Below are 17,745 nucleotides of genomic sequence, written 5' to 3' on the forward strand. Positions count from 1 at the left end.
AACACGCCATGACTAACAGTCAGACTATAAAGAAGGACTTATATAAAGAACGTAAATAACAAATAACGGCACAACAGAAGTCGCCCAAGCAGCATACCTCACGTCGACTGGGTGAGGGAGCGTAAGGTACAGGGCTGAGCAGATGGGGAAGGAGGGGGTGGAAGGGTGTACAGGCCTCCTCAATACAATACAATACAATTTTATTTAGGTAAGGTACATACATACAATAAATATTTACAAGGATTGTTTAACTTATAGGTATAGCTAGTACATACAATGCCTAAAGCCACTATTACGCAGAGCGTTTCGGGCATGATAAACTTAAATGACAAGCTTAATACTAATTGAGCATAATGAGTAGAATGAAAACAAGAAATGAAAACATAGATGAAAAAGCAGCACAAATACAATTATGTCGACAAACAGCGCTCTTTAAAGAAAAAAACAGACATTGGTTGACAATAGAAGGGTAAGGTAGGTTACAGGGAATTTATTAGGTATAGCTTCGCTTTTAACTTAAACTGGTTGAGAGAGGTAAGAACATAAGAACATAAGAACAAAGGTAACTGCAGAAGGCCTATTGGCCCATACGAGGCAGCTCCTATTCTATAACCACCCAATCCCACTCATATACTTGTCCAACCCGTGCTTGAAACAATCGAGGGACCCCACCTCCACAATGTTACGCGGCAATTGGTTCCACAAATCAACAACCCTGTTACTGAACCAGTATTTACCCAAGTCTTTCCTAAATCTAAACTTATCCAATTTATACCCATTGTTTCGTGTTCTGTCCTGTGTTGATACTTTTAATACCCTATTAATATCCCCCTGGTTATGTCCATTCATCCACTTGTAAACCTCTATCATGTCACCCCTAACTCTTCGCCTTTCCAGTGAATGCAACTTAAGCTTTGTTAATCTTTCTTCATATGAAAGATTTCTAATTTGGGGAATTAACTTAGTCATCCTACGCTGGACACGTTCAAGTGAATTTATATCCATTCTATAATATGGCGACCAAAACTGAACTGCATAATCTAAATGGGGCCTAACTAGAGCAAGATATAGCTTGAGAACCACACCAGGTGTCTTGTTACTAACGCTGCGATTAATAAATCCAAGTGTCCGATTTGCCTTATTACGAACATTTATGCATTGATCCTTTTGTTTTAAATTCTTACTAATCATAACTCCCAGATCCCTTTCGCAATCCGACTTCGCAATCACAACACCATCTAGCTCGTATCTTGTAACTCTATCATCATTACCTAACCTCAGAACTTTACATTTATCAGCATTAAACTGCATCTGCCAATCCTTTGACCATTTCAAAACCCTATCTAGATCAACTTGAAGTGATAGTGAGTCCTCCTCCGAATTAATTTCCCTACCGATTTTCGTATCATCGGCAAATTTGCAAATGTTGCTACTCAAACCTGAATCTAAATCATTTATATATATTATAAACAACAGAGGTCCCAGGACAGAGCCTTGAGGCACTCCACTTACAACATTTTCCCACTTTGACTTGATTCCATTTATACTAACTCTCTGTTTCCTTTGGTATAGCCATGCCCTAATCCAGCTTAATATAGCACCCCCAATACCATGAGACTCTATCTTTTTAATCAGTCTTTCATGTGGCACTGTATCAAAAGCTTTGCTAAAGTCAAGGTATACAACATCGCAATCCTTACCACTATCAACTGCCTCAACAATGCTAGAATAAAAAGATAACAAATTTGTTAAACATGAACGGCCATTTATAAAACCATGTTGCGACTCAATTATTAATTTATGTTTTTCAAGATGAAGACGAATTTTATTTGCTATTATAGATTCGAGTAACTTTCCCACAATAGACGTTAGGCTAATTGGTCGATAGTTAGACGCAAGTGATCTATCTCCTTTCTTAAAAACTGGTATCACATTAGCAACTTTCCAAAACTCTGGCACTCTGCCTGACTCTATTGATTTATTAAATATGGTTGACAGTGGGTCACAAAGCTCCTCTTTGCATTCTTTAAGCACCCTGGCAAACACTTCATCCGGCCCTGGGGATTTGTTTGGTTTGAGTTTTACTATTTGTTTAAGAACATCCTCCCTGGTAACTGCTAAACTCGTCAACCTGTCCTCGTCCCCACCCACATAGACTTGTTCGGCTGAAGGCATATTGTTAAGTTCCTCTTTAGTAAATACAGATACAAAATATTTATTAAAAATACTACTCATCTCTTCATCACTATCTGTTATTAAATGAAAATGTCTTAAAGGTACAGACTTTAACATGGTTGGGAAGGTCATTCCACATTCTGGGCCCCTTGATTTGTAGAGCATTTCTAGTTTGATTAAGTCGTACTCTAGGAATATCAAAACTGTATTTATTTCTGGTGTGATGCTCATGGGTTCTGATACAACCTTCTATGAAGCTTTTGAGATCAGGATTGGCATTATAGTTTAGCGTTTTATATATGTATAATACACATGAGAGAATGTGCAGTGACTTAATGTCTAACATATTCAGAGATTTAAGTAGGGGTACCGAGTGGTGTCTGGGGCCAGAATTGGATATTGTCCTAATAGCAGCTTTGTGTTGAGTAATTAGAGGACGTAAGTGATTTTGGGTAGTAGAGCCCCAAGCACAAATACCATAGTTGAGATATGGATAGATAAGGGAGTAATAGAGAGTCACCAGGGCAGGGCGTGGTACATAATATCTGATCTTAGAAAGAATGCCCACAGTTTTTGAAACTTTTTTTGATATGTTTAGAATGTGTCCCTGGAAATTCAGCTTGTGTTCAATGAGAATGCCAAGGAATTTGCCATCTAATTTGTTACAAATTTGGGTATTGTTTATTTTGAGATTTATTTGATTAGAGGATTTATTGCCAAACAGAATATAAAAGGTTTTGTCAATGTTAAGGGTGAGTTTGTTGGCAGTTAGCCACAGATGGACTTTATTTAGCTCAGTATTTACTGTGGCATTTAGAGCAAGGGGATCAGGACTGGAGTAAATGAAGGTTGTGTCGTCAGCAAATAGAATTGGTTTGAGGTGTTGGGAGGCATTTGGAAGGTCATTAATGTAGATGAGAAAGAGGAGAGGGCCAAGTATGCTGCCCTGGGGAACACCAATGTTGATGGGTAGGGTGGGAGAAATTGTATTATTCACAGAAACATATTGGAGCCTGTCAGTAAGGTAGGATTTGAGGTATTGTAGGGAGTGTCCTCTGACTCCATAATGATGTAATTTAAGAAGAAGGTTTTGGTGGTTGACAGTGTCAAAAGCTTTACGCAGGTCCACAAACAACCCAACAGAGAACTCATTTTTATCAAGAGCTGTATGAATCGAGTTAAGCATACTAATAAGTGCATCGTTAGTGCTTTTTTTGGGTCTGAAGCCATATTGGCAAGGGCTAAGTATATTGAGTTTGGCTAGATATGAGTAAAGCTGCTTATAGATTAGTTTTTCAAAATTTTTTGACAAGTTTGGCAGGATAGATATAGGTCTGTAGTTGTTAACATCTGTGAGATTACCACATTTGTGGACAGGCGTTACTCTCGCTTTTTTTTAGAATATCTGGGAAGGTTTGGAGGTTTGGATAACCTCCTCTTGAGGTTATCTTGGTTAACTCCTCCCGATTGTGCTTCAAATAACAGCCACCTACTGGAGTAAAACCAGTGCCCCATAACACCGAGGGTCACCTCCCCCTCTAGGACCACTGCACCTGCATTTGGTCACCAAGGCTGAACCAACAGGCGTGGGTCAAGCGCGCACGCCAACACAGAGACAAACACTGGTCCGGCGCGCCAACACAAACACTACCTTAAATGTTGAGAAGGGCAGGACGTCCCTGACGGGTCGCTCCGAGTCGTTGTCGATAGGAACTGGTGTAGGGTCCATGCTGGGGGGACAGTTGAGCGGGCTAAACTTCTGTGTTTACGACTCGCTGAGCAGCAGTGAGTCATTATGTAAGAGCAGCTGCTGGCTTGGGAAGGGGCCCACGCCGTCTCCGTCCCGGTTTATATAACCTCGGGTCAATGCGCGCGCAGCTTGGGGCGGTTAAAGTCAGCTTCCAGACATACGTTCTCTTCCACTCAGAAAACCCACCGTTTTTGGGAAACAGTGTTCTTATCCGGCTCGCGTTCTCTTCCTCGCCGCAGTAGGGTGAGGAGGGGGGGGGGTTCCGGCTTGTCGTGGCTGCGAAAAAAAGGGAACAGAAGAAGCCGACGTTGTGCGCCAAGCGGGCAGAGCGCAGGGGAAGGAATAGCAGTTGGAGGTAAGGGCCCCTAACCTAATGATAGATGAGGTTAAATTAAATAGAATACTATTACGTAGTAGGAAACAACAATGGCGAAGGAACAAGAAGAGTAAAATATCCCAGAAGCTAGGCCGGATGGCCAAAGAACGTTAGCGACCGTATGGCCAACAGCATGCTGGCTGCTGCTGGCCAACAACATGCTGGCCGACATCATGCTAACTGACTGGCTTGAGCTTGCCGAAAGGAAGGCCGAATGGCCAGTTTTTGCATGACACCGTGCGCGAGGCCATGCTAAACTTCTCGGTAGCATTCCAAATGTATCTTAATGTACTGTCGATACGATGAAGAATGGGTGGTCAAATATAATGCACAATATTTAGAATATATAATGAGGGAAACGAGTGTAATAGGACGAAATAACCGGAGGAAAAAATGTGGGGGGGGGGGGGGACCCCACCCGAATGCACTGCAACTAGCGTACCCTAGCTGAAATTAACTTAAAGGCACAGAGGCAAAGCAATAGATTAATACAAATCCTAATTGAAAGTCCCTTAATATAACAAATTGAACGTGAAACTTAAGCAAAGTGTAAATTGCGGGAAAAATTTGCCGTAATAAATACAAATCATAATTGCGAGTCCAACAATAACAAATTTAACAGATAAGCAGACGTAGGAGGAACCAAGGGGACGTTTCCCACTGGCGAGCCCGCACGGCTGGGGGTGGGGGCGGAAATGACAGAAGGGCCGAAGAGAAGATAACGTCGCCGAGGCGCGCTGGACGGCACACAACCCGGGCTGAGAAAGGACATAGGCCCAAAAGCGAGAGGCGATAACGTAGAATGGGAAGGAAGAATGCGGAAGTAAGAGGGCGAGACCGAGTAAACAGGGAACCAGGGGGGGGGGGCAACCGATAAGCCGCGGCTCGCGCACCGCTGGCCATACCCAAACATACCTAGACAGGAAGGGGACAAGCATAAAAGTAACCCAGCAAAAGAGACAAGCAGCTGCCAAAGCATAGCCTGCAGGAGGCGAATGAGCTGGGGAAGGGTGACGAACAGGCCCGAATAACTTAAAGCAAGGGCAAGAGGCCCGGGACACAGCAACGAGCCCGACGCGTCTGAATTTACCCAAATCATAAAGGCAAAGCTCTAGTAAACACCCGGAGGAGACCAAGAAAATATCGAAGCAACAGAAAGAAAGTTAACCAACCCAATGCAAAAACCCCAGAGAAGGGAAGGAAAAAGTAGCCTGAATAAACAAGCAAGAAGCAAGAGGCCCGCAACACCGATAGCAAGGCGAGCTAGCAACCTTACAGACGTAGTAGCAACAAGCGTAGTTGAACGACAGAGGAACCGGGGGAAGAACATAACTAACAGCGAGAGCTAGGCGTAAACGAGGAGAAAATGAAAGGAACCCAACAACTGCAGGGCCAGAAGCATAAAGCAAGAGGCGAGGGCCCACAACTGCACCTCGCGCATCCTGGCTGCCTTGAAAACAACGGCGAAGGAAAGGGGACTACTAACTGTAGACACTGTCAAGGAAATAAACAAAAAATGGCAGAGACAAAGATAACGTAAGCTAAATGTAACCTTTCGCCCTAAGTAAAAAATGTTTTTATAACAACAGAAATGATGCACGACACGAATGTAACCAATTAAGTAACAGGAATTAAATAGAGGTAGGCGAATGGAGCATTTCGCCCTATAATAAATAGATAACAAATTTAATGACAAACATAAAATGATGCACAGCACAAATGTTACCAAATAAGAAGATGTATAAAATTGTGGTAGGCTAAATGGAACATTTCACCCTAGAATAAATAAAACCATTTTTACATTAAGAAAACGGAGGAGAAGCATAACATAAATATAACCATATAAGTAACGTGAATAAACTGCAAGAGCTAAGCATAAACTACTGTAACTACCGAGGAAACTAGGCAAAAGTGCAGGGCCAGGAGACGTGAAGCTAAAATAAGGGCCCGCGAATACTGCAAATAGCACATCCTGGCTGACTTTACTTAATAATTTACTTAGGAACTCTGCAAATAGCACATCCTGGCTGACTTTACTTAATAATTTACTTAGTAACTCTGCAAATAGCACATCCTGGCTGACTTTACTTAATAATTTACTTAGTAACTCTGCAAATAGCACATCCTGGCTGACTTTACTTAATAATTTACTTAGTAACTCTGCAAATAGCACATCCTGGCTGACTTTACTTAATAATTTACTTAGTAACTCTGCAAATAGCACATCCTGGCTGACTTTACTTAATAATTTACTTAGTAACTCTGCAAATAGCACATCCTGGCTGACTTTACTTAATAATTTACTTAGTAACTCTGCAAATAGCACATCCTGGCAGACTTTACTTAATGACGTAAGGCAAGGTAAAAGTGGGCAAGCATACTGAACACAGCAACGCAAAATTAAACATGCGACATGAGCAAAGCATCAACTGTCGGAGTAAATTAAGGAGGCTGTTTGGGAAAAAGAGTCCGTGGTAATCTGAAAGCAGGAGGCATGTTAGCGCTGAGATGTAGAACATAATTATGAATAGGGCAAGGCATGGCACGTGGTATCTGCAAGTACAAAATAAGGGTATACAATCGGCGTGTATATATAACCATTTTTACATTAAGAGAACGGAGGTGATGCATAACATAAATATAACCAAATAAGCAACGTGAATAAACTGCAAGAGCCAAGCGTAAAATACTGTAACTACTGAGGAAACTAGGCAAATGCAGGGCCAGTGAACGTAAAGCAAAATAAGGGCCCGCGAATACTGCAAATAGCGCCTCCTGGCTGACTTTACTTAATAAATTACTTATAACTCTGCAAATAGGACATCCTGGCTGACTTTACTTAATGACGTATGACAAGGAAAAGTGAACAAACATACTGTAACACAGCGAACTCAAAAAAAAACATGCGACATGCGCAAGGCATCGAATGAAGGAGTAAATTAAGTTAGACTGTTGGCAAAAGGAATTCGTGGTGATCTGAAAGCAGAGGCATGTCAGTGCTGAAATGTAGAGCATAATTATGAATAAGGGCAAGGCATGGCACGTGATGTCTGCAAGTACAAAATAAGTGGATACAATCAGCGTGTAGAAAAAACAATAAACAATAAACACTACCAAAGTAACATGGGCGTGTGGAAAACCAAGGAATAAACTCGAGGGAGAATAAGCGTAAGGGCACCTCCTGGCCGCCAATCTAAATGGCAGAGGAAGGATACGAGCGTAAATGAATAATTAATAGGGAGGAATATGAGTCGCCCGCAGCCTCTTCCTGACGGCGCTTCGACGCCGCCTTCTGCTGGAGGATACCGTGCCCCAGGCAACATGGGGGGCCACCCCCCTGTCCAGGGCACAGCCCCTGGAACTGGTCGCCGAGGACTTAACGAACACCGAGGGAGACGAGTCATCCTGGATTGCCGGCGGCAACGCCGAACCCAGGGCCTGGTGCGTACCGCTAGACGTAAACCTGCAGACGTCGTCGAGCTGATCTCGGGTCCGTGCTCCAACGCCAGCGTCTCCCTCCGACGATGAAGAACGACAGACGACACAAGGCGGACGGACAGGCGGACGAACGCTGAACTTACAACGTAGGAGGAATCCCTGCTACAACGTACGGGCAGGGCGCTTAAGACAAACGCACCGGGCTACACCGGCCAGGCGGGAACGCCTGGGAACCAACCTGCCGGGCAACACCGGCCAGACGGAGGACATGGAGTAACGGTCCTGGCTACCCCCCAGGCAAGCAGGACACGTGCCTGAGGACCTGGACGACGGAAAGCTTGAAATAACACACCGGGCTACACCGGTCAGACGTACTCCAGGCTCCAGGGACGTACTCCAGGCTCCAATATGTTTCTGTGAATAATACAATTTCTCCCACCCTACCCATCAACATTGGTGTTCCCCAGGGCATCATACTTGGCCCTCTCCTCTTTCTCATCTACATTAATGACCTTCCAAATGCCTCCCAACACCTCAAACCAATTCTATTTGCTGACGACACAACCTTCATTTACTCCAGTCCTGATCCCCTTGCTCTAAATGCCACAGTAAATACTGAGCTAAATAAAGTCCATCTGTGGCTAACTGCCAACAAACTCACCCTTAACATTGACAAAACCTTCTATATTCTGTTGGAGTATAACAAACTTGGAGCACAATTTCACAAATATTGGGATCAAAGAAATCTTTAAATAACAAACCGACTCTCCTGTCTAATAACGATGGTCAGCTTTCAGCCTCTGATTCTGCTATTGAGTTCAATAGGTTCTTCTCTTCCATTGGTTCATCCCTTGCAAATGATATTCCATCTTCCAGTACTGACATTAAGGACTATCTTACAGGTAACTATCCACAGTCTCTGTACCTAAAGCCTATTAACTCCACTGACGTCAATGAGATAATCCTTTCCCTTAAAACCAAGTCTGGTGCCCTTGAGGAGATACCAACTTTAATTTACAAAAAAGCCTCCAGATCTTTAGCCCCTGCTATTGCTTTGCTCTTCAACAAGTCACTTGAACTCCAAACCTTTCCAGATATTCTAAAAAAAGCGAGAGTAACGCCTGTCCACAAATGTGGTGACCCCACAGATGTTAACAACTACAGACCTATATCAATCCTGCCAAACTTGTCAAAAAATTTTGAAAAACTTATATATAAGCAGCTTTACTCATATCTAGCCAAACTCAATATACTTAGCCCTTGCCAATATGGCTTCAGACCCAAAAAAAGCACTAACGATGCACTTATTAGTATGCTTAACTCGATTCATACAGCTCTTGATAAAAAGGAGTTCCCTGTTGGGTTATTTGTGGACCTGCGCAAAGCTTTTGATACTGTCAACCACCATAACCTTCTTCTTAAATTACATCATTATGGAGTCAGAGGACACTCCCTACAATACCTCGAGTCCTACCTTACTGACAGGCTCCAATATGTTTCTGTGAATAATACAATTTCTCCCACCCTACCCATCAACATTGGTGTTCCTCAGGGCAGCATACTTGGCCCTCTCCTCTTTCTCATCTACATTAATGACCTTCCAAATGCCTCCCAACACCTCAAACCAATTCTATTTGCTGACGACACAACCTTCATTTACTCTAGTCCTGACCCTCTTGCTCTAAATGCCACAGTAAATACTGAGCTAAATAAAGTCCATCTTTGGCTAACTGCCAACAAACTCACCCTTAACATTGACAAAACTTTCTATATTCTGTTTGGCAATAAATCCTCTAGTCATATAAATCTCAAAATAAACAATACCCAAATTTGTAACAAATTAGATGGCAAATTCCTTGGCATTCTCATTGACCACAAGCTGAATTTCCAGGGACACATTCTAAATATATCAAAAAAAGTTTCAAAAACTGTGGGCATTCTTTCTAAGATTAGATATTATGTACCACGCCCTGCCCTGGTGACTCTCTATTACTCCCTTATCTATCCTTATCTCAACTATGGTATTTGTGCTTGGGGTTCTACTACCCAAAATCACTTACGTCCTCTAATTACCCAACACAAAGCTGCTATTAGAACAATATCCAACTCTGGCCCCAGACATCACTCGGTACCCCTACTCAAATCTCTGAATATGTTAGATATTAAGTCACTGCACATTCTCTCATGTGTATTATACATATATAAAACGCTAAACTATAATGCCAATCCTGATCTTAAAAGCTTCATAGAAGGTTGTAACAGAACCCATGAGCACCACACCAGATATAAATACAGTTTTGATATTCCTAGAGTACGTCTTAATCTAACTAGAAATGCTCTGCAAATCAAGGGGCCCAGAATGTGGAATGACCTTCCCAACCATGTTAAAGACTGTACCTCTCTCAACCAGTTTAAGATAAAAACTAAACACTACCTAATAAATTCCCTGTAATCTACCTCACTCCTCTATTGTCAACCCATGTCTGTTATTTTCTTCTTTTTAATCAACACTGTTTGTCAACCTATTGTATTTGTGCTGCTTTTTCAGTCATGTTCCCCCTTTTTTTTTATCTTTATTTGTATTTGTTCTCAACACTTTTTATTCTTTATGCTCAATTAGTATTAAGATCTAGTTATTAATGTTTTTCTTGCCCGAAACGCATTGCGTAATAGTGGCTTTAGGCATTGTATGTACTAGCTCTATCTATATATCAATCCATTAATGTAACATCACTTGTATGTATATACCTTACCTGAATAAACATCTGAATCTGAATCTGAATCATCTGAATCTGTTTGGCAATAAATCCTCTAATCAAATAAATCTCAAAATAAACAATACCCAAATTTGTAACAAATTAGATGGCAAATTCCTTGGCATTCTCATTGACCACAAGCTGAATTTCCAGGGACACATTCTAAACATATCAAAAAAAGTTTCAAAAACTGTGGGCATTCTTTCTAAGATCAGATATTATGTACCACGCCCTGCCCTGGTGACTCTCTATTACTCCCTTATCTATCCATATCTCAACTATGGTATTTGTGCTTGGGGCTCTACTACCCAAAATCACATACGTCCTCTAATTACTCAACACAAAGCTGCTATTAGGACAATATCCAATTCTGGCCCCAGACATCACTCGGTACCCCTACTTAAATCTCTGAATATGTTAGACATTAAGTCACTGCACATTCTCTCATGTGTATTATACATATATAAAACGCTAAACTATAATGCCAATCCTGATCTCAAAAGCTTCATAGAAGGTTGTATCAGAACCCATGAGCATCACACCAGAAATAAATACAGTTTTGATATTCCTAGAGTACGACTTAATCAAACTAGAAATGCTCTACAAATCAAGGGGCCCCAGAATGTGGAATGACCTTCCCAACCATGTTAAAGACTGTACCTCTCTCAACCAGTTTAAGTTAAAAGCGAAGCTATACCTAATAAATTCCCTGTAACCTACCTTACCCTTCTATTGTCAACCAATGTCTGTTTTTTTCTTTAAAGAGCGCTGTTTGTCGACATAATTGTATTTGTGCTGCTTTTTCATCTATGTTTTCATTTCTTGTTTTCATTCTACTCATTATGCTCAATTAGTATTAAGCTTGTCATTTAAGTTTATCATGCCCGAAACGCTTTGCGTAATAGTGGCTTTAGGCATTGTATGTACTAGCTCTACCTATAAGTCAACCAATCCTTGTAAAAATTTATTGTATGTATGTACCTTACCTAAATAAAATTGTATTGTATTGTTGTATTGTATTGTACGTCTGGGGACTACATGCCGGACTTACACCGGGCAGACGGACGTCTGGGGACAACTTGTTCGGCGACAACTCCGGGGAAGACGTACCTGGGGACTCCGGGACTCCAAAGGGGCCTGGGACTAACACCCCGGGCAACACGGCCGGGCGAGACGTCCGAGGGCGACGTGCCTAGTTGAGAACACACCACACACGCCAAGGACCCCGTGGGAACCAACCTGCCGGGCAACACCGGCCAGACGGAGGACATGGAGTAACGATCCTGGCTACCCCCCAGGCAAGCAGGACACGTGCCTGAGGGCCTGGACGACGGAAAGCTTGAAATAACACACCGGGCTACACCGGCCAGACGTACGTCTGGGGACTACATGCCGATCTTACACCGGGCAGACGGACGTCTGGGGACAACTTGTTCGGCGACAACTCCGGGGAAGACGTACCGGGGGACTCCGGGACTCCAAAGGGCCTGGGACTAACTCCCCGGGCAACACGGCCGGGCGAGACGTCCGAGGGCGACGTGTCTAGCTGAGAACACACCACACACGCCAAGGACCCCGTGGCCTACCAACTACGCGCTGCCACACGGCATGCTCAGGGCCTAGACGAAAGGGAGGGGGGGGGGGCCGCAAACAGGCGCGCCCGTACGGGCGCAAGGCAGCCCGAGCCCCGACGTGGGGAAGCCGTGGCGCAAAGCCACGTGGATTAGCACCCAAATAAGGGAACAGGAAGGGCAGAACACAGCCCAGCCGTGCGCTCCACGGAGCGCCGTGCCACGTGGCAGCACGACCAGGGGTGGTGTGCCCCGTAGCAGGCCCGGGCGAAGGGCCGGAACCTGGCCACGAACCGTCGCCAGCGGCGACGCTTGTCCGCACAGGGAGACCCGACCCCTGGGGACAGCCCAGGGAACCCGGCGGGCCGGCAACAGGGAGCCCCGAAGGAAAGGCGGGAAGGACGCCGAAGCACGCCCAGACAACCAGACACGTGGTCGATGGCGGCGAGGCATGGGCCCCAAGGCAGAGCACAAAGGGCGTAGGGCCCACCACGCCTGGCCACATGGCGACGCCGGCAAGGGCACGCCTGGCCGCCGACGGGGCCCCGGGCACGCCACGCTGCGGGGCCCCCTGGACACGTACGGGCACGGCTGGACGGTGCCCCACATGAGAGGAGACCGAACGCAGGCCACTAGGGACGCGGCCCGGCGCACGCCGACCCTAAGCCAGCCACGCGACCTGCATGGCACGGGGGCGCCCGACACGGGCCAAGAAGGGCGCCCCAGCTCTCCCGGGAACTAATAGCAGAGAGCCCAAAGGACTAACTAAGGCGGCACACACGTACCGGGAGGGGATGGCGCTTGGCACACGCCGCACTGGGGAGGTCCTGACTAGAATTGAACAGAAAACCTCACCTTGGGGTTAAAAGTGTAGGGCAGGAGGCCCCTGCCGGATCGGTCTGGGGTGTCGAGGGCCCCATGATATCCTGAGAGAGAGGTCAGGTACCGAGGCAGCTGGCGTGATGTCCATCTCGTGCGAAGTCGGGCGGCTGGGGAGTGGTTGCGAGGGCAGCGGCGAGGGCAGGCAGAGTGAGGGCAGAGCCCCTCTGTGCCCCCGTATTTATACGGCCCCAGACTGCCCGCGCAACGCCGCGGGAAGCGCTGCGCAAATGTTTCTTTCTCCCCCATCAGAAACATCCCCGCTTGCGAAGCAGTGGCCATTACTTCACTATCTTCTGGAATGTGAAGCAACCAATGACCTTAGAAGAGCTTTAAGAGTTCCTGAATCATGCAGTGGCCACCCTGAAGCCATCAACACAGCCACTCTCCTGGTCAACAAAGGTGTCCAGCAGCTGGACAACCTCATAAAGACTGTGAAGCAGTATCCTCCCCCACGATAACAGCTTGATGGTTAAATGCAACCTCAGAACACTGGAAAAAAAAATTGTACCACTTACGGGCTATTCATGCCCGTGCCACCTCTTGGGTGGCTTAATCTTTATCAATCAATCAATCTTGGGTGGCTTGATCTTTATCAATCAATCAATCCTGCCCACACGGGAGACATCTCCCGTCACGCAGGGTGCAGTCGCACCTCCACAGATCTCCAGTATCAGCTCTTGATACTGGTAATGGCTCAAAAGGGCCACCACTTACGGGCTATTCATGCCCGTGCCACCTTTTGGGTGGCTTAATCTTCATCAATCAATCAATCCTGCCCTCACTCTTGTTCCCGCCACGGACAGCTTCACACGACCGGCCTGCTGGCCTGCGGAGTAGGAGTGCAGCGCCGGTCCCCAAGTGTTCCGCTGTCCGCAGCTACTACTTTGACTGTAGGAAGTAACTTTTGATGCACACTTTACAGCCATTTTAGGTACTAGTAAGTCCTACCTTTAGTCAGGAAATCCTTACCTCCTTTTTCCTTGGCGGCACAGCCTCACGGCATGGGGTTAATTTTCTCCTCCATTTTCATATCAGGCTTTTCCCAGCCTCTATGTAAATTTCTACACGCCTGATTAATTTCCGTATTAATTCAGCTAGGGTTTACCATTATGTCTTTCGGGCCTCTTGGCCAGGCTTCATTAAATGTTATGTGGTTTAATCACATTATATTTACTCTGTGTCCTGACTGTTATACATAGTATTATAGAATTGTTATACACATTTGCCTTATTTCTAGTTCTAGACAATAAGCTATTAGGTTTCTGCAGATTTTGATTTACCTTGTTACTAGGCTATAAGCATACTTTTATTTTACTACGGGTGTACATTTTAAGTTGATTTGGTGGTTATCTTGAGATGATTTCCCCGCGGCCCGGTCCTCGACCAGACCTCCTCCCCCAGGAAGCAGCCCGTGACAGGTGACTAACGCCCAGGTACCTATTTTACTGCTAGGTAACAGGGGCATAGGGTGAAAGAAACTCTGCCCATTGTTTCTCGCCGGCGCCCGGGATCGAACCCGGGACCACAGGATCACAAGTCCAGTACGTGTGCTGTCCGCTCGGCTCCCAGCGGAGAATAGACCGGTGGTGTACTTTAGCGTACTAGAGTTTTAGAGTACCTTCATTTGCAATAGTGTTATTAGTGATAGAGATGACTATTGTGAATATACCTTTGCCAAGTTCTCCAGTAAATCCCTTAAATCCTCCCTGACTATCGGTGCCATCTATAGATTTCCTAATACCAACATAGCTTTATTCTCTGACAATGTAAGGAATCTTATCATAAATAACAATCTCAACAAAAATCACATCATTCTGAGAGGTGATTTCAATATTGACCTGGGTCTTCAAACCAACCCTCAAGTTGACTATTTCCGTAACAGCATGCACTCCTGTATGCTAATCCCCACAATCACCAAGCCCACCCGAGTCACTCAAACATCTGCCACTACCTTGGATCACTTATGGACTAATATAACAGCTCCCCTTACATCTGGGGTAATCTATAACAGAACAACTGACCACTATCCTACCTTCCTCATAGCAAACATTGACACATTACCACCAGAAACCATGAAACTTTCATTCAGGCTACATAGTGAAACAGCTTTAGTCAATCTCTCTAATGCACTTCACAATATTAACTGGGAATCTGAATTTAATAATTCACAGGATATAAACTCATCAACAAACCTCTTTCTCTCCAAAACTCTAAGCCTCTACAACACTCACTGTCCCCTCCTTACCAAACAAGTAACTGATAAAAGAAAAAATAACCCGTGGCTCACAAGTGGCATAATTAAATCAATCAACAAAAAACATGAATACGAAAAGAAATTTAGGAGTGGCCTAGTTTCAAAGGAAGTAGTTAAAAGGTACTCATCAGTGCTTACCAGTATCATAAGAAAAGCAAAACTTTCATATTATGAGACTAGATTCAAAGAAGCAAAAGGCAACATGAAAAGCACATGGAATACCATCTCTAATATCCTGGGAACTAAACAACATTCCCACAACCAGATAACACTCTCTAAGGATGGCCTTACACCGTCATCTGACTTAGAAATGGCGAATGAATTTAATAGCTTCTTTTCATCGAATGGTGCTAACCTTGCAAGTAAAATCCCACAGACTCAGACACATATCAACACATATCTCTCAGGCAGCTATCCAAACTCTCTTCTCTCACCAGTCAGCCCGACAGATGTTGTGTCCATCATACACTCACTAAAAACCAAAGCTGGGAACATCAGTGAAATCCTATCCATTGTATACAAGAGCGCCTCCCATGCCCTTGCGCCACCTATAGCTCTGCTGTTCAACAAATCCCTTGAGTGTCATACCTTCCCTGATATCCTTAAAAAAGCAAGAGTAACGCCAGTTCATCAAGGAGGTAATCCGGCAGACATAAACAACTATAGACCAATATCGAACCTACCCATACTATAAAAAATATTTGAAAAAATTATCTACAAACAGCTCTACTCCTATCTCGTAAAATTCGACATTCTTAGCCCCTGTCAGTTTGGCTTCCGCTCTCAAAAGAGTACCAACGATGCAATTATTAGTCTTGATATAATTTACTCAGCCCTTGACAAAAATGAGTTTCCAATTGGACTCTTCATTGACCTGAGAAAGGCCTTTGATACTGTTAATCACGATTACCTCTTATGTAAACTCCATCATTATGGAATCCGAGGCCATGCACTGGACTATATCCAATCCTATCTTAGTGATAGACACCAATGTGTAGCCATCAATAATATAATCTCTCCCATTCTACCAATAACCGTTGGAGTGCCACAGGGCAGCATCTTGGGACCTCTTCTATTTCTTATATACATCAATGATCTGCCTAATGTCTCTAACATTCTGAAACCTATTTTGTTTGCTGATGATACTACCCTCATCTACTCCAACCCCAACCCACATACACTAAATGATGTTGTTAATAATGAACTAAAAAAAGTCCACTTATGGATGTCAACCAACAAACTAACACTTAACATAGAAAAGACCTACTACATCCTATTTGGAAGCAAATCTACAAATGCAATTCAGCTTCAGATAGACAATGTAAACATTAGCAATAAAAATGATGGAAAGTTTCTTGGCATATTCCTAGACAAGAGACTCAACTTCAGTACCCACATACAACACATAACTAAGAAAGTCTCTAAAACAGTTGGTATACTCTCCAAAATCAGATATTATGTACCTAACTCTGCTCTCATCTCTCTATATTATGCACTAATCTATCCCTATCTCAACTATGGTATCTGTGCATGGGGTTCAACCACTGCAAACCACCTCAAGTCCATCATCACCCAGCAAAAATCTGCTATCAGAATAATATCAAATTCTGCTTTCAGACAACACACAGCCCCCTTGTTTAACTCCCTAAACATGCTAAACATAATCTCACTCCATAAATTCTCTTGTATCAACTACATTTACAAAACCCTGTTCTTAAATGCAAATCCTTGTCTGAAACTCTTCCTGGACAGATGTAATAGGACCCATTATCACCACACCAGAAATAAATATCTCTTTGATATCCCCAGAGTTAAACTTAATCTGTGTAAACACTCTATGCAAATAAAGGGACCCAGTTTATGGAACTCACTCCCTACTGAATTGAAAAGCTGTCCAACTTTTACATCATTCAAAATCAATACTAAAAAGTACCTAATTTCATCTTCATAGTTTTTCACTTTTTGCCTTAAAATTGCACTGTATCTATTGCTACCCAATCTCCCAACCTTTATGTTCCCAATTTGAGCATCTTTACCATTGTGATCATTGCTGTCTTATATGTGCTGTCAATCTGCTGTATGGTGTCTATTAATCTTGTTTTAAATTACTAATCGAGCTGTCAATGTAATCAGTCAGAGCTTTAATATAACAATGTGCTTTAATATACTTACTAAGCTCTCTCATCTCATTTTCTCTTGGAATGTATCTTTATCATTTATCAATTCTGATAGAAATTACCTACTTAAAATTATCTGCTAGATTAAGGACCTGCCCGAAACGCTGCGCGTACTAGTGGCTTTACAAGAATGTAAATACTGTACTATCCAATGTATTCTCACAAACCCAATGTACCTTCTTGTATATAAATAAATAAATAAATAAATAAATAAATAAATAAATAAATAAATAAATAAATAAATAAATAAATAAATAAATAAATAAGTTAGCCACGGCTATGTTATGCATTTGTTAAGTCTTACTTATATAGTGTCTTTTTCCCCTTGATCAGAAAAAATAGCCTCATGGTTCCTCGAAGCTAATT

General features: G+C 43.5%; 1 long non-coding RNA gene across 1 annotated transcript in view; it reads right to left on the reverse strand.

The window, feature by feature from the left end:
• LOC138372089 (uncharacterized) overlaps window positions 1-17,745 on the reverse strand; it is a 237,507-nt gene that overhangs the window by 95,085 nt on the left and 124,677 nt on the right. The window lies entirely within an intron of this gene.

This window comes from Procambarus clarkii, chromosome 37 (assembly GCF_040958095.1).
Source record: "Procambarus clarkii isolate CNS0578487 chromosome 37, FALCON_Pclarkii_2.0, whole genome shotgun sequence".
NCBI classification, from domain to species: domain Eukaryota; kingdom Metazoa; phylum Arthropoda; class Malacostraca; order Decapoda; family Cambaridae; genus Procambarus; species Procambarus clarkii.